Source organism: Microtus pennsylvanicus, chromosome 1 (assembly GCF_037038515.1).
Source record: "Microtus pennsylvanicus isolate mMicPen1 chromosome 1, mMicPen1.hap1, whole genome shotgun sequence".
Classification (NCBI taxonomy): domain Eukaryota; kingdom Metazoa; phylum Chordata; class Mammalia; order Rodentia; family Cricetidae; genus Microtus; species Microtus pennsylvanicus.
The window spans coordinates 162,146,940-162,165,351 of NC_134579.1; the positions used below are offsets into that span (position 1 = coordinate 162,146,940).

Below are 18,412 nucleotides of genomic sequence, written 5' to 3' on the forward strand. Positions count from 1 at the left end.
ACTTTTCAGATCTCCAACTCCTTCCAGCTTTTTGATTGCAACACACTTGTCTCTCTCAGGTTGGTTCACTTCCTATTAGCAGCTTTCTTCAGCAGGTATCCCATGACTCTGGCATCTCCAACATCTTGGGGTCTCCCAGGCAATCTGGGCTTCATCTTCACAGTTTCACACATGGCTTCTCTAGGCCTCCATGCAGGGACACCCCTGACATACGTCTGGCCTCAGAGGCTATCCTCAGTCATGGAGGGAGATTCCATAACCAATTTCTTAGATCTTTAACTCCAAAGCCAAAACCATGTGGCTGAAGCTCTGCTGTTTGCTAGGGTGTTGGAAGAAGGCTGCTGCTTGTTGGTTCCTGGCTGTCAGCCTAGCTTAGACCCCAAATAATCACACAGAAAATGTATTAATTAAATCAAAGCTTGGCCCATTAGCTCTAGCTTCTTATTGGCTAACTCTTACATATTAATTTAACCCATTTCTATTAATCTTTGTATTGCCACATGGCAGTGGCTTACCGGCAACGTTTCACCATGTCTGACTCTGGCAGTGGCTCCATCGTTTCTCTTGACTCCCCTTTCCTTCTCCCATGCTATAGACCAACACAGTTCTTTATTCATTAACCAACAAAAGCAACACATAGACAAAAGGACCTCCCACACCACTAGGGATAGAACACAGCCCCTTCATTCAAATACATTTTCACCAACTTTATGGTTTGATGGTTTCCTTCACCTCCAAAGCTTGGCTATCCTGGAACTTGCTCTTCAGACCAAGCTGACCTGGAACTCAGAGGTCTGCCAGCCTATGCCTTCCTGAGTTCTGGGATTAAAGGTGGGCCCCACCACACTTGGTTCTAAGCTTCTCTTTAATTCTTTTTTACAAGTTGGAAATTTAGCTGGGTGGGATCTTGCTCTGAGGCAACTGCTTCCTTTATTCCACTTAGCATCAGGCTTTTCTACTATCTGCTTTTATTTCCTTGTGTTCCTATTGTCTTCCAAGTGTACATTTTGTATTTTTACTTGCTCATCTTGCTCCTTTTCATTATAGATTTCTCTATATAAGACCAGCCACTAATAACCACACAATACAGTCAACAATAGATTGTTTGAAATTTCCTCTGCAAACGTAATTAATCCAAAACTCTTTTAATTTAGCCTCAGACAGACTTTTCAGACAGGGGCAAAAAGCAGCCACATTCTTCACCAAAATCTCACAAGAATGGTCTTACTTATATTCTTCTCTGAAACCTCTTGATCCAGGCCTTCACAGTTCAAATACCCTCAACACTGTTGTCTTCTATGTTCCTACTAGAATGACCCATTCCTTTCCATCTAAAAATGTCCAATTGCTTTTCTAGTTCAAATTCTTCCAAAATATCCCATATTCCTTCAAACCAAAAGCATGGTCTGACTTATCAACCCCACTCCCTGGTACCAACTTCTGTCTTAGTGTTCTATTGCTGTGAAGAGACACCATGAGCAAGCCATCACTTATAAAGGAAAGCATGTAATTGGGGCTGGCTTACAAGTTCAAAGGTTTAGTCCATTTTCAGCACAGCAGCACGCAGGCAGACATGGTGCTGGAGAGGTAGCTGGGAGTTCTACATCTGGATTGGCAGACAGCAGAGAGAGCGACACTGGGCCTGATTTGGGCTTCTGAAATCTCAAAGCCGACCCCCAGTGACACACTTCCTCCAACAAGGCCACACCTCCTAATAAAATTCTTAAAGTAAACCTCTGTGACTTCAAGGTGTGGTAGCACACGCCTTTAATCCCAGTGCCTAGAAGGCAGATACAGGCGGATCTCTGAGAGTTCAAAGACAGCCTGGTCTACAGCTCAAAAAGCAAAAAGTTAACCTAGGAATGCCACAGCTTAGATTCTTAAGCGCCTAGTGATTTAAAGACGCAAATCAAAAGTGCTACTGGATAGTAAAAAATTGCAGATTCACAATAGGACAGATTCAGACCACTAAATGAGTCACACTGTTGGATGAATGTACGTAGGCTTGAGAGAGAGAGAGAAGAAAAAGAATATAGAGAATAAAGTTGATGATTTAAAAAAAAGAGGTAAAGTCTTTAAAGAGACAGAGTACAGATAGTTAAGAGATTAAAAGAAATAAAGTAAAATAAGCCACGTAAAAAATGGAAAATTCACAGAGAGTCTGGATTATGTATATTGTGTTTTCTTTAAAATTTTTGACTGTGAAGGAGCTAAGTACAGAGAGACATTTCATTATATGGGCTGCCAAGTGGAACCAGAACGGATATCATGAGGGTATGATTTCAGAATTTGGGTCTAAGGATATGATGCTTTGGAGAGAGTCTTCTTTTGTTTTCACAGAGGATGAGACCCTGTTCATTTCTTCTATTCCGATTTGGTATGATGGACCACGTCCTCCTGAAGGTTTGCTGTGAACATCTTCAGAAAATTGCTTTGCTCAACTGCCAACTGAGATGAAACTAGCAAACAGGTTATACCATGAAAGACCTAATTAACGATGCCCCCATTCAGCAGGAAGCAGTTTGGAGAGAAAAAACTGCGCCCATGTTCCCAAAATATTGTTTATAAATGTTCTTTTACATTTAAAGGGGGATATGATATAGATATGAATAATTTGCATTAGTATAGATTTTGCTTTATTGATAGAGATTTAAGGTCAATTTTGTTATATGTATATGTATTTCTGATCTTGATTAAGGTATTGTGATTGTGTAGTTCATTTTTAAAATGTATGGCATTTAAAATATTTTAATAACTTAGGACTTTTCATGACAATGAGACACTCTGCTCCTGGCAGCACCAATGTACTTCAAGAGGAAGATGGGCATCGAAGAGGCACCTTATGGAGTTTGATAGCCATTTGGACAAGAAACTGCTCTTGCCTGGACTGATGCATAAACTGGACACAGAGAACCCGCAGAGAGAGGACTACTGACCTTGCCTAAGGTGAGATGATCTTTCGGGGTTCCTGATTCATGAAAGAGTCTGCGAGACATTCTGCAGGACACAACAGATAGTGACTGAACTGACTTTGAATTTTCCTGCTTTATGGAAATGTCTTCTGGATACCATGGGCCTGAAGGCTGAAGATGGATGCCCCAACGGTACAGAGGAACTTTGGGTGACTGTCCAGGCAGCGAGATGTCTCTGTCATTTCTAGAGTTTTGAAAGTTGCTTTTTTCTTGTTTGCTTATGTAGTATTGTATCTTTCTGGAATCTTTGATGGAGTTAAGAATAGTTAGTTATAGTTATAGTTTTCCTTAGTTATGATAAAGATTATTGTAATTTTTACTTGAAAACTGTTTTGTTATATGTAATTTTGCTATGTTAAGGTTAAAGCCTTCCTTTTTTTGTTTAAACAGAAAAAGGGGAAGTGATGTGGGAGTGTCATATATCAATCTGTTGATTTTATTGGCTAAGCAATAAAGAAACTGCTAGGCCCATTTGATAGGCCCACCCTTAGGTGGGTGGAGTAAACAGAACAGAACGCTGGGAGGAAGAGGAAGTGAGGTCAGACTCGACAGCTCTCCTCTCCGGAGCAGACGCAGGAGAGACGCCATGCTACCTGCTCCAGGGAAGACGCACGCTATGAAGCTCCGACCCAGGATGGACTTAGGCTAGAATCTTCCCGGTAAGACTGGTGCTATACAGATGATAAGAAATGGGCTAGTCCAGGTGGGAGAGTTGGCCTAGAAGATGCTAGGTAGAAATGAGCCAAGCAGTGTTTAAAAGAATACAGTGTCTGTGTAATTATTTCGGGTAAAGCTAGCCGTGGGGGCGGCTGGGTGCCGGGGATGCAGCCCCGCCGCTCCTTATTACTACAAATGGCGCCCAACGTGGGGGCCATTTTCATTCAAAGCACCATGAAACATGTCTATTATTATCTTACAAGAAGAAAAATTTTAGACAAATTGAGAGAGGTGGGGCAGAGAGACTTGGTCAATCAGGCAGCACTGAAAACCAAAAGGACTTGGAGGACCGCCACACAGCACCAGTCACAGACCTTTAAAAAGCCAAACAGGAGCACAAAGCACTAACCCCCCATCCTGACTACAGGGAGGTGTCTGCCATTTGTACGAAGGTTTGAGTTGGCTGCCTATGGGTGGTTGAAGCTCAGTTTCTTGTCGCTGATTGAAACCTGGCCATTCATTACTAATATCATCCTTGTAAATCGGGTTTCCATTTGGCTGAGTTTGTTACAGAACCAACACAGAACAACAGGACTCAGACTAGTGGCCTCGTGTTTGTTTAAAAACACTATTTTTTAAAAATTAAAAGTGTTTTCTGTCTTCTATGAGTATAATTTGTATGAATGCACTGTAAGACGCATAGGATAACTTTTACTCCATGGTAACGGTGCAGACTCCTCCATGACAGGAATCTTTCTTTCACTTTTTATGATACAATAGCAGAACTTTGCATTCTTTATACTATGTAGAAAATAGTAAGGTGATTTTACATTGGAAAAAAAAACCTCAGGGTGTGAAGAGATGGCTTAGCAGTTAAGAGCACTTGTTGCTCTTGCAGAGGACCCAAGGTTCAGTTTCCAACACTCACATGGTGGTTCACAACTTCAGTTCCAGAGGATCCGTATCCTTTTCTGACCTCCATGGGCAACAAGCATGCATGTGGTGTTCATACATATATACATGCAGACAAATACTCATAAACTCTATGAAACATAAAAATAATTTTTAAAGATAATCAAAATGCATTAGCACAACAATCAGAACTAAAAAAGCCAATGATCACTCAGATGCCTTTCCTGACCTCAGATTCCCTATATATAAGGAAAGTTAATCTATACTCAAAAAACTGAAATATATCTTTAAATCCCTATATGATTTGAATTGAAATGCTGAGTTAGTAAATTGATGTGGGATTCCCCTCTGTATGCTATGAATGTGTTTTATTACCATTGGTTAATAAAGAAGCTGCTTTGGCCTATGGCAGGGCAGAATATAGCTAGGTGGGAAAACTAAACTGAATGCAGGGAGAAAAAAGGTAGAGTCACACAGATGCCATGTAGCTGCCCAAGAAAACAAGATGTGAGGTAAAAAACCACAAGCCTTATGGTAAAATATGAAATAATGAAATAGGTTAATTTAAGATGTAAAAGCTAGCTAGAAATACACCTGAACTGTTGGACAAACAGTATTGTAATTAATATAGTTTTTGTGTGAGTATTTGGGTCTGGGTGCCCAGGAAATGAAAGCACAGTCTCCTTTTATAGTAAATGTCTCTTTTTTCAAATCCATTTTTTGTTAAATAATTTTTAAATATTGTGTTATATGATCAATGTATGTATGCATGTTTGTCCGAGTGTGCATACATAGAGATTAGAGTCCCTCATCAATTGTGTTCCTCCATTGTTCTCCATCTTAGTTTTTAAAACATGACCTGACACTGGACCTGGAGCTCTAATGGCCAGACTGACTGGTCAGGAAGCTCAGGGACCTGCCAGTCCCCACTAGCGCCCATAGCAGGGCTACAGATGGCCCTTTCATAGGCTGGGGACCTGAACTCAAGCCCTCATCCTTACATGGCAGGGACTTCATTAATGGAGCCAGTTAAATCTCCTGCTCCTGGATGAACAATTTATACAGATAAAATAGGGGCTGACATGGTAAAGAGCTTGCCTAGAATGTGAAAGGCCCTGGGTTCAGTTCCCAGCGCTGGAGGGAAAGACAGAGAAAACAGGATGTATCAAACCTAGTCCCCCACATAGTCATTACCCAGATTCAACAAATATCAAGATTTCCACAACCAAGATGTAAAGTCAAAAGCAAAACCGAACTCATTATTTAGCCTGCATTTTCTTCCATGTGAGACAAGCACCTTTGGAGAAAGACAAACCACCAACCACGGGTTGTCTGTCCCGCTCTGTGTGGGCATCAGATCTCACCAACAGCAGCCTCCCGAAGCAGCAGCAGCTCCACCATCTAAGTGTTCCTGCAATCCGGGTCCCTTGTCTAGATGTTCAAAACTACAAGTATCTCAAACTTCAGAATTCTTTGAGTTCCTTCTATGTAGGTGTGACAAAAAAATAAAGAAATAACCTAAGAGAACAACTTGAAAAGAGAAACAGTGTATTTGGGCTCGTGTTTTCAGAAGTGTTAGGCGTGACAGTGGGCGTGGCATGGCAAAGCAGTCCGTATCCTGGCAACAAGGATGCAAAGGAAGACACCAGGACAAGATGCAGCCACGAAGGTCACACCAGTGACACTTCCTCCCACTGCGCCCATCTCCTACCATTCCCCACCCACCTCCCAATAATGCCAACAGTGACCCCCTCTGGCGATGAGCTCATCTATTTGTTAGGTCAGAATCTCAAGATACAGCTGCAAGTCTCAAGATCTCAGGCAATGCCATCACCAACCAGCATACACAGAGGTGAGCCTTTGCCTGCCCTTTCTTATTCCAGTCAACTTAGAAAAAAATCAACTCTTCTGTTTGAATTCAGAGTATCAGTACACAGATCCAGAGACTCTTCTATACGCTCAGGGTGTTGCTCATCACACCCCCATTCCTTGGTAGTCCTATCCTGGTCACTTTCAGGGTGACAGTCCCCAGGGGTTATTTCTGCTAAAGGACAGAAAGTGACAACTCAGCAGTCATTGTAGGTCCATGTGAATTAATCCTGGAATCTCTACGCTGGAGGAGGAGTCTACATACTGCAGGGGATGTAACCCATCAACTTTTGATCATTTATTTTAGGTAATATCGATAATAACTTTTACTTTAACATATTTTCTATACTTAGATAAAAGGGGGAAAGTCCCGTTCCTTTAAAAATGTAATAGTGATTCAATATGCTCCCCTATTCTAGAGGTAAATTCAAACTCGATATCACTCGTCACCCTAGCTGACCAGTCTAGTTACAAAAAGCCAGCTCAACTGCAGTTAGCAGGCTTGCATACCCATCAAAGACATTTTCCAAAGCAGCTTTGAAATTTCCTACTTTATTCCTTATTTGTTAGGCTTCCTGGCTAACGCTTCCTAATTCTCCTGGTCTGCACTGTCGACTTTCAGAAAGAACAGGCATGGATGCTGTAGCTGTATTCTCTGTGGATCTTGCCGTTTGCACTCTGGGATCTCAGACTCTTGGGTCTTTTTTGTATTTAATAGTACAGACTGAAACAATTCTCAAGCACAGGCTACACAATGATTCAGCTATTTTGAGAGACTAACTGGATTAATAAGATTAACTATCAATAGCCTCTCATTTAACTATGAAGTTTTGACAGCAAATCATTCCTTTTGTAGATGTCAATTTGAAGACCAAACGCAGATTTTTTTTTTTTTTGGACAGAAGAACCTCAGATTATTTGGGAACTGGTATCAACTAATCCCTTTATTTTGCAAATGGAGAAACTGAGATCCAATATCTCTGATTCTTTTTTGCTTGGTTTTACTTCCACAAAGGACAACACCAAGTTACTAGATGTGCACCGAATAGATATTTTCATACAATAGATTTTAGAATTAAAAACGAGCAAGGAAACAAAATAGCCACTAAACTTAACAGCAATAGGCACCATTTTTTTTCAAGGCGGTCATAAAGTTTAATTGCACTTTGCAGGCATGCAGCTCAAAAGAACTTAGTGCACAGGGAGATAGGGAGTTTTGTTTTGATTCGATTTTCCTTCAAACGTGGGATCCTAAATCTACTGTCAGTAATTTATTAAATTTTATCTTTTCACTACTAACAAATTTAAAAAAAAAACTTTTCCCAAATATTACGTACTAAAACTTTCCCCCTCAATCTGTGTTCTGCATTTTGATATTGCGCTTTTGATCTTTTCCTAAAATAACGACTCTCAAAGCTTAACCGCTGTAACCGACCTTGGAGAGGTCATCCGGGACTTACAGATTTTGTTTTTTCTCTGCCTAGTGGACCCCCAAATACAGAGAGCTGTCAGAGTCCAGCTGTCCCTGACCCTAACTGCACAGTCAGGCCCTTAGTCCGGGGAAAGTCAAGAGCGGCTGGCCACAACTCGCCCACGATGAAACCGACGCCAGCCAGAACCCCTCGAAATCTTTTCCCTTGAGGAGACAGGTGTCGAGGGCCCCGGGACAGATTTAGAGAGCTGCTGCGCTTGAGGGGCGGACCGCTGGCTCTGCCGCGGACCCCGGCGGGAGGTGCGAGCCGCGGGGCGCGCACCCGGCCCCAGGGCGTGCTCAGAGGGGACGCGCACGGGGGGGGGGGGTTCTCGCCCTCTGCGCGTTCCCGTTCCCCGCAGCCCCGCAAAGTTGCCCGGCGGCCGCTCCTGCACACGCCTCTCGCTCTGCTTACCTTCCCGGCGCTCGCGCCGCTCCCGATGGCGCCCGCAGAACTTTCCGGCCAAGCGGGCAGGGCCCGGTGGCCCTGAGGGCCCGAAGCCAGAGCCGGGCACTCCTCGCCGCCCGTCCGCCCGCGCCTGGGTCCCGGCCGCGTCCTCCCGCGCCTGCCCGCGCCGGGCACAGCCGATCCAAACCGCTCCCTGCGGCGGGGACGGGCTCGGGCGCGCGCTCCGAGGCACGCGGGCAGCCAGCGGGCGCCACCAGCGTGCAGGACTCGCGAGGCCCTAAGTTGGCAAAGACCCGCTGCGGGTCATCCTAGGTAGAGAGTGACGGAGCTGAGCACCAGCACAGAAAGCCACTGTCCACCTTCTTACCCCGCTGCACCCCGGCAAAGAGAAGATAAACCACCAGAGGGAAGTGGGTACAGGACAGAGAAAGGACAGTGATTATTCGTGGGTAAATAGGTTTTAAAAAAATGAAACAGGGAAAGGACATAGGTCATCATAATACAAAAATAAAACGCAAATGCCACATGAGCTCAAATAATAGGCAAACACGCTATTTAAGGCAATTGTCACATGTATTTTTCCCTCTATGAAGTTTTTATTTTGTTCAGGTGACCAAGCACGTGGTGACTGTAACTAAATAAAGACTTGACCTCTCCAAGATATGGTTGAGGAGGTTTTTACTGTAGATATGAGGGAGAATACAGCCAGAGCATCTGGAGGAGTCCAGAGCAGAGAGAGAGAGAGTAGTAGACTGACCATGGCCAGCCGACTGAACCCAGCCTGGGGGGGGTGGAGGTTGAGCAGGAGCAGAAGAAAAGAGAGGACCAGGGGAGCAAAGATAACCAAGAACCAAACGCTGAGAGCTAAGAACGCATGGCGCATGGCCGAAATGGCAGGGTTCTATAAGAATGAGGAGCTGAGGGAAGGGAAGCCCATGAGCGGGAGGAGTTTGAGGTAGGGGAGTTGAGAGAAGCCAGGATGTCAGCTAGGGACTCTGTAACAGGTCCTTGCTATGCTGAGAGAGCCGGAAGGCCAGCACATGCTTTGGCATGAGAATAGGCACCACAGTTAGCCATTGGACCTGACAGGATGGTAACCAAACAATGAGAGTCACAATTTACTCAGATTTCAGGGGCGTCCTTTCTGCTGACATATATATATATAACCATGGTGGCATTGATGACTCCAGGAATGACATTTTTCTTGTTTTGTTGTATGTGTGTTTTATTAGTTAATTGGTTTGTTTGATTTTTCTTTTTTATTTATTCTTTTCTCATATATTACATCCCAACCTCAGTTTCCTCTCCCTCCTCTCTTCTCAGTGCCCTCCCACCTCCCCTCTCCTTTCCTTTCAGAAAAGGCAGGCCCCCTTGAGCTATCAACCAAACATGGCATATTACATTATAATAAGACTAGGTACCTGCCCTCATATTAAGGCTGGATGAGGCACCCCAGTAGGAGGAAAAGGGTCCCAAAGGCAGGCAAAAGAGTCAGAGACAGCCCCTGCTGCCACTGTTAGAAGCCCCATAAGATCGCCAAACTACACAACTGTAACATACATAATATTCTACAACAAGGTGTGCTAGGGTAAAGGAGGCACAGAGCTTGTGGGCGTGGCAAACCAGTGACTGGTTCAGCTTGAGACCCATGCCACAAGAGGGAGCCCATGGCTGTTTGTTTGTTTATTTGTTTCTCTGTCTGTTTGCTTTTAGACAGGGTCTCTCCACATACCCTTGACTGTCCAGGAATTCACTGTATAGACCAGGCTGGCCTCAAACTCAAAGAGATCTGCCTGCCTCTGCCTCCTGAGTGCTGGTATTAAAGGCGTGTGCCACCATGCCCTGCTCGTTTTTGTTTTAAAAATATTTATTATCATGTATGTGGACGTTGGGTGTTGGGGCGTGGAGACTGGAGGACAGCTTTGTGTAACTTTGTGTAAGACATTCTCTTAGTTGATCTTTTTGTGGGTTCTATGAATCGAACTTGGGTCATCAAGTTTAGTGAGGAGTACTTTTACAGACTGGGCCATCTTCTTGTCCCCCATGACACACATGTATTTATTGAGTAACCATTAACTGCTTGAAGCCTCAGAATAACCAGAAACGCAAGATTAAAGTGACAAATGAACCTTCTCTCCGTGGTAGTGAGGATGAAATCTAAGCTTCTCAACGGTATGGATGGCTAGAAATCATAGATTTTCAAGCTTTTGTTCCAAGTGTTTGAAATCATTTGGAGAAGAGAAAGACGGCCAGAGAATTGTTAAAGCCTTAACCGCTTGTGTCAGATATGTTCTCGGTGTGTGCTTAACCGAGTAAGTGCCTTGTGTTTTAAACTGCTAAGGATAATATTCATAATTTTAATTTTAAAAATTTAGAATGAAGTTGTGCTCTGCCACAGATTCTCGGTGGCCACATCCAGGTGAGAACATCAACCATGTGATGTTTCAATTGCAGCTATGTAAAACTCAAAGCAGAAGATCTAGGTAGCCCATGACTGGCTCCTGATTCATCCGACTATGGTCGGTGTTGTGGGAAACATTGCTGCTCACTAGCAAGCTCGTTTTCCTCTCTCCTATTCCCTTGTGCACTTCCTTACCTTGACCACAGCAGAGTCTCCATGAGATTAAAACATCTGATGGAACGGAACCCTATGGTATAGGACTCCCCAGAGCAGCAGCCTTCCTCCTGCCCTGGGGGCTTCGCCCAGGTGCTGAGCAAGATGTGCCTACTCGTTGCACTGTGACGTGGGGAATATTTAGGGTAACTAGCATGTTGCAGGTAATAATCCTATGTTATGCCTCAGTCCACAAGTCTTGGTGAAGCTTTTTTGTTTTGTTTTGAGACAGGATTTCTTTGTAGTTTTGGGACCCTGTCCTGGATCTAGCTCTTGTAGACCAAATTACCTCCCGAGTGCTGAGATCAAAACCGTGTGTCACCACCACCCGGCACAAGTCTTGGTGAAGCTTTAATCTGAGGCTTTCAGGTGCTCTTCTTCTCTTCCTTGTTCCTTCCCTCATTACCTTGTTCCTTCTCCAGCCCCAACCCTGAGGCTTATGTATTTGCTCGCTCAAAGCCCTGGCTTCCTGAGGAGATCAAGCCTGACTTGTTCTCTCTCCCCCTGTGCTGGCTGGACTTGTACCAACTTGATACAAGCTAGAGTCGTCTGAAAAGAGGGAACCTCAATTGAGAAAAATGCCTCTGTAAGATTAGCTGTAAGGTATTCTCTTAGTTAGTGATTGATGCATGAAGACTCAGGCCATGGGTGGTGCCATCCCTGGGCTGGTGGTACTGGGTTTTATAAGAAAGCAGGCTGAAAAGAAAACCAGCCTACAAATCACAATCCCAGAGAACCTAGACAACAGTGAGGACCCTAAGAGAGACATACGTGGATCTAATCTACATGGGAAGTAGACAAAGACAAGATCTCCTGAATAAATTGGGAGCATGAGGACCATGGGAGAGGGTTGAAGGGGAGGGAAGAGTCAGGGAAGGGAGCAGAGAAAAATGTAGAGCTCAATAGAATCAATAAAAAAGAAATAAATTACAGAGACTAGCTGGGGAGCGGGGGGAGGGGGAAGCAGGTTGAGCAAGCCATGGGAATCAAGCCAGGAAGCAGCACCCTCCATAGCCTCTGCATCAGCGCTTTGGTGTGGATTCTTAGGACAGGAACTCCTGAGCAAGTGGAGATCTGTTTGGCTGTTCTGGACCCACAGCCTCGTTTCCATAGCAGCTTACCATTCCACACGCCACCAGCAGTTCCCCGGGCTCCTAACGTGTCCAATTCTAATACAGACCTCACTTATTGTAGTCTGTTTTAAAAGCATGGAAGCTGTTTAGGGGATGTGAATGGGTGATATTATGATCTGCATCTCTAATTAATCATTATACTATACCCTTTCACATGCTAATGGGGATTCTGTGTATATCTTCTGCAGAAACAGCTATTCAAGTCCTTTGCTGGATTTTCAGTTGGTTGCTTGTTATTGTTGGTTTGTAAGATATCTTTTCATGCCAGTAGTTGGTGGTGCACGCCTTTAATTCCACCACTTAGGAGGCAGAAGCAGGTGGATCACTGAGTTTGAGGCCAGCCTGCTTTACAGAGTGAGTTCTAGTACACAGGGAAACACTGTCTTGTGGGGAGAATATATTTACATATTTGGGACCAGATTGCCTTTATTTTCAAATATTTTCTTCATGTTGTGTTTTCATTTTCTTCATGGTACTGTTAGATATATGAATGTTTTAAATTTTACTGAAATCTGATTTACCTAGTTTTTCCCAAGCTTTTTTCTTTTATTCTTTTGAGTTGTATCTAAAAATTTATTATAAAATCTAATGCAATGAAGATTTACCCGTATGTCTTCTTTTAAGAATTTTCAAAGTTTGTGGTTTCTACCTTAACATTTAGGTTTTGGTTGATGTGAATTTAACTTTTTGATGACACTAGGGACTGAACTCAGAGCCATGCACACAACAGAAGATGCTTACTAGTAAGCAACAGTCCAGTTCTTTGTGAGTTTTGTGAGGTAGTAAGCCACCTTAATTCTTTTAAGGTAGACTTCCAGTAGTCAGAGTGTTGTGCTTGAACAGTCTGTTTTCCTGAGTTCTTGGTCAGGTGACTAATCAGGACTTTCAGCCTTACACACATTTAGTGCCATGCTGTTTGATTACTGGTGCTTTTGTTTAAGATTTGAAATCAACAGTTATGAGTCTTACCTTTTTGTCTTTTCTCTGTTATTTCTTCTCTCTGCAAAATGACTGCTGGGAATTTGATGGGATTATGATTCAGTAGTATTGTCATCTTCTTTTGGGGGGAGGGTAAGGGGTTTATTTCGGCTGTAGGTTATAATCTGTCATCTGGGGGAGGCCAAGGCAGGAAATGAAGCAGAGATCCTGAACACACTGCGGCCTGGCTCCTGTTGTGCGATCTTTTTTACACAGCCCAGACCCGCCCACCCAGGGACCACACCTCACAGTGGTGAGTCTTCCAATATGTGAACATGGGTGTCTTCCTGCTCCTTTGAGTCATTTTTGAACATTGCATTTTTCCATAGTTTTCAGTTTATGAATCTTGTATTCAGGCAAATTTATTCCTCAGGGTGGACTTTTGTTCACATGGCAGCTATCCTTTGTCCTTTCCCTGAATTTTTAAATTTTGTCTTAGAAGCTGACTGTTTCCTGTGTAAATGCCAAGTACACTACCGAGAGCTGCATGGGGCAAGGGTAACTCAGGACTGCGGTACAGGAGAGCCGTCCACTTGTCTGTCTCCTGCAGCCACTGGGAACCCGGAGTCATTCCTACTGCTCTCTGAAGTCCTTTTGTGCTGTGTTCCTACAGTTGCTGGGTTGACTCTTTCCATTAGTTTCCCACTGCCTTTAAAAACACTTTGCTCTGTTGTGGATGTTATGCCTGTATGTGCATCTGGGCACCATGTTTGTTCCTGGTGCAGGCAGGGGTCAGGAAAGGCATTTGATCCTCGGGAATAAGAGCCACAGGCGGTTGTGAGCCACCATGTGGCTGCGGGAATTGGAAGAGCAGTCAGTGCTGTTAATCATGGGGCCATCTCACCAGACACCCACCCTGCTTTCTGGGACTGTTTCATCGGATTCTGTCCTTTGAGAGGCCCGAGAACGCCCAGCTCTCACGTGAAGTCACACCCAGTGGAAGAAGTCCACTGGTTCCTGTAGCCCTTCGCTTTTTCCTTTAACAGCGCACAGTGTTGGGAGTTAGCTAGGGCATCATAGAGCCATTCAAAATGTATACAAGAGTAAAGAATCCGGGGCTTTAGGGGATTTTATGTGCCCATCATTGGCTTTCTATTTTACTGCTTTTGACATCCATCTTAACATGTTTGCTGAAAAATTAACCCAGATTTTAGAGCATCCCAGGGAGGCCCAAAATGTCCATTTATTCTTCATCCCATGTTTATAGCCCTGTACTACCTGATGCAAATAGACAAACAGATACAAGTTATGCAAGAACTTGAAATTTTAAAGCACAAATACCTACATTTTAATATCAAAATTATGTAATCACCCCTTTTACATAAATGTTGAGATAATGAAGATGTAAGTTCAAGAAATTCAGTATAGAGCTGAATAATAGTTTTTTTTTTAATGATAAATACACTGGACTGATATAAATAGAGCTAGACCATATCCTTGTGGGGCAAATGGATGCAGATGATCACTGGTCTATGAGAATACAGAGAACAATTGAATGTGAAAGGATTCTACTCTACCTGAGCAAATATAAAATTAAATGGAAAGTAAATTAAAGCAGAGAAACTTTCAATTGTCAATATGAAATATGTTTCAGATAAGGAATAACCATAAAGAAATTTATTTAGAAGTTCATTTGTCAAATGGTGCATTTAAGCTGTGATGTGAAAATGTTTTGTTGTATGTGTGTGCATATTTAAAGCATTTCAATTTTGTAGATTTATTTATTTTATTTATATGAGTGTTTGTTTGCGTGTATATATGTGCATTAATTACATGTGTGCCCAGTGAGTACAGAGGTCAGAGAAGGGTATTGGATCCATGGAACCAAAAGTATAGTTGGTTCTGAGCTGCCATATGGGTGTTGGAAATAGAACACTGGTCCTCTACAACAGCAAGTATTATGAATCACTGAATCATCCCACCGAGCCCTTAAACTCCTTTTATATGATGTTATAACCATCCAGAAAACACATTCTGTGCAAAGGATTACAAAAGTAGCTGAAATTTGAACACAGTCTTGATGCTTATGTCATATTATGTCATTATTCTTTCAGAAAACAAAAAGTAGAGAAATAACTACCATGTAACAAGATTTTCTTTATCTTCTATCAAAAAAGTTCTTAGAAAAAGTGTAAAGGCTCACTATAAAGACCCTAGTCATTCAGCATTTGTGAAGAGGTGTCACTCTGTCGCACAGCCAAACCTCAGCTACAGTCCGTCTCTGAGGCCCTGAGAGGCAGCTCCACAGTTTACAGGAGCTGGGAAGACTTGGGGATCTTTTGCCTTGGCTCATGGTAGAGAGCCTGCGTCTTTTCTCTTAATGCCGCTCAAGTCGTGATTCCTTCACTCAGAGCACCACCTCAGCCCAGTGCTGTCCTAGCACAAACGCGCCATCCCCAAGCCCTCGGTGTCACTCTGCCAGGGCTGTGGTAGCAGCAAGCTACGAGCAAGTGTTGGGAAGCTCACCCTAAAACACAAGCGCAAGGAAAACAGCCTGAAGAAACGAGCAGGCCAGCATTGTCTATCAGCATGTCTATTGGACATCTACCTCAAACATTCAGACCCGGTTCCTAAGTGATGATGTAGCTATTCTTACACGGGGGAATAGTGAATAGGAAGTGTCTCATTGTTGTGGGATAATCTTTTTGTACACTGTGACTATGTGTCATTTTGATTGGTTTAATAAAAAGAAGCTAAATGGCCAATAGCCTGGCAGGATTTGGGGGGCAGAGAGAACACTGGGAAGAAGAAAGGTGGGATTGCAAGGAGACAACAGGATGCAGAACAAGCAGCATGGACATTACATAAATGAGGTAAATGAGCCTGGTACACATAAGTAAATAGAAATGGGTTAATTTACGTTATAAGAGCTGGTTAGTGAGGGAGGCCACGTGTGACTCGGTTTCCATCTGGAGTCATTTCTGACTTAAAGAAGTCATTTGAGTTCAAGCTTGTCTGCTCTGCTCTTTCCAGTAACCTGGAGGGCTGTGAGAGAGTTCTGATTAAGCCCACGGGAAAGAGCATTTTTGCCCAGTTAAAAGAGCACATTTTGCATTAAGATTTTGGCTGGTGTATGCAGGCCAGAGGCACTTCTCGTTACAGATTAAAAGCTGCCTAGCTGAAGAAGATAATGCACCTGTTTGAGCTTCCTCCCAAGGACAGTGCAGGGAGGTGGTCAGCGGACTGGACTGCCCTTTGTTCTGCCTTTTGCCTGTAGTATATATACTGCCCGAGAAATAAACTTGGGGGCTATTTGGTATTGACCTTCAGTCCTCCTGGTCTATCCTGTGTTTCTGTCTTCGTTTCTCTTAATCTAACTTTTCCTCAGCTTCAGCACCCTCTCCCAGGGAACCCCCAGCTGATTTCTGCTGGAGCAGGCTCCAACAAGTTAGAACCAAGCCTAAGCTATTGGCCGAGCTTTCATAATGAATGATAAGTCTCTGTGTGGTTATTTGGGAACTAGCTAGTGGGACAGAAATATCTGCCTATATCTCATTTTCTGTCTTACAGGTGAGTTGAGAATGGGATACAATGAAAAGACAAAAAGTATGCCAACATATAAGAGTCAATCCTTTTAATAAGATCTTTTGCTAGTGTTTCTGATAGAAAGTACATTTTTAAATTCAGTGCCCTTGAAGGACTTTTAAATCATAAAATATCTCTGTGTTTCAGGGGGAGAATTAATGAGAAGTTAATTGGTGATAGCAGAGAAATGTAAAGTTTTTGGAAAAGTGAAAATCATAACAATGAAATGAAGAGTAATCATGAAAATGGAAACTTGGATTCTCCATGTGGGTTTCACAACTTTTATCGATTATTGTTCAATACTAGACCACATTTTAAACAAAATTCCATTAAAAACTTCAGTTAAAAGAAACTTATTTTCAGACCTGTTGACCTTTTAAAAATTATGTTTTTTATATTCAACAAATGGTGCTGGCATAACTGGATATCAACATGTAGAAGAATGAAAATAGATCCATATCTATCACCATGCACAACACTCAAGTCCAAATGAATCAAAGACCTCAACATAAAACCAACCATTCTGAACCTCATAGAAGAGAAAGTGGGAAGTACACTTGAATGCATTGGCACAGGAGACCACTTCCTAAATATAACCACAGTAGCACAGACACTGAGAGAAACAATTAATAAATGGGACCTCTTGAAACTGAGAAGCTCCTGTAAAACAAAGGACACTGTCAACAAGACAAAACAGCAGCCTACATAATGAGAAAATCTCTTCACTAACCCCATATCGGACAGAGGGCTGATCTCCAAAATATACAAAGAACTCAAGAAATTGGTCATCGAAAGAACAAACAATCCAATTTTAAAAAGTGGGATACACACCTAAACAGAAAATTCTCAACAGAGGAATCTAAATGGCTGAAAGACACTTAAGGCAATGCTCAACATCCTTAGCCATCAGAGAAATGCAAATCAAAACAAAACTGAGATTCTAATTTATACCTGTTAAGAATGGCCAAGATCAAAAACACTGATGACAACTTATGCTGGAGAGGATGTGGGGTAAAGCGAACACTCCTGTATTGCTCGTGGGAGTGAAAACTGGTACAGCTGCTTTGGATTTCAGTATGGCAATTTCTCAGAAAATTAGGAAACAACCTCCCTCAAGATCCATCAATACCACTTTTGGGTATATACCCAAAGGATGCTCAATTGTACCACAAGGACATGTGCACAGCTATGTTCATAGCAACATTGTTTGCCATAGCTAGAACCTGGAAACAACCTAAATGCCCCTCAACTGAAGAATGGATAAGAAAAATATGGTACATTTACACAATGGAGAAAAAAATAACACCTTGAAATTTGAGAGCATATGGATGGATCTAGAAAATATCATGTTGAGTGAGGTAAACTGGACCCAGAAAGACAAATGCCATATGCACGCATCCATAAGTGGCTTTTAGACATAAAGCAAAAAAAAAGAGCCTACAATTCATAATCCCCGAGAATCTAGACAACAAAGAGGAACTAAGAGAGACATACATGGATCTAATGTACATGGGAAGTAGAAAAATACAAGATCTTCTGAGTAAATTGGGAGCATGGGAACCATGGGAGAGGGTAAAAGGGGAGGGGAGAGGGAGGAAGGAAAGTGGAGAAAAATATATAGCTCAATAAAAACAATAAAAAATTATACTTTCAAAAATCTCAGCAAAACATTTGTGTCCGCATCATGTTTAATAGCCAGCATACTGATGACACAGAGCTGCCCCAGGAGGTCCTCACTGTGAATCCGTAGACCAGAAGTGGCTCTCACTAGTCCTGTGATGGTGCTGCCCATCCCACCATGGGCCTGATGTGACCCTCATTATCGGATTTCAGATTAGTACAAGCTAGAGGTGATCCCTAGAGTTAGTCTTT

At 42.8% G+C, this 18,412-nt stretch overlaps 1 protein-coding gene across 1 annotated transcript in view; it reads right to left on the bottom strand.

The window, feature by feature from the left end:
- The window catches only part of Popdc3 (popeye domain cAMP effector 3), a 32,411-nt gene extending 23,895 nt beyond the window's left edge, over positions 1-8,516 (bottom strand). The window contains exon 1 of the mRNA XM_075944304.1: positions 8,297-8,516. The gene's annotated coding sequence lies outside the window, so the exon portion shown is untranslated. The remainder of the gene's footprint in view (positions 1-8,296) is intronic.
- Positions 8,517-18,412: the final 9,896 nt, after the last annotated feature.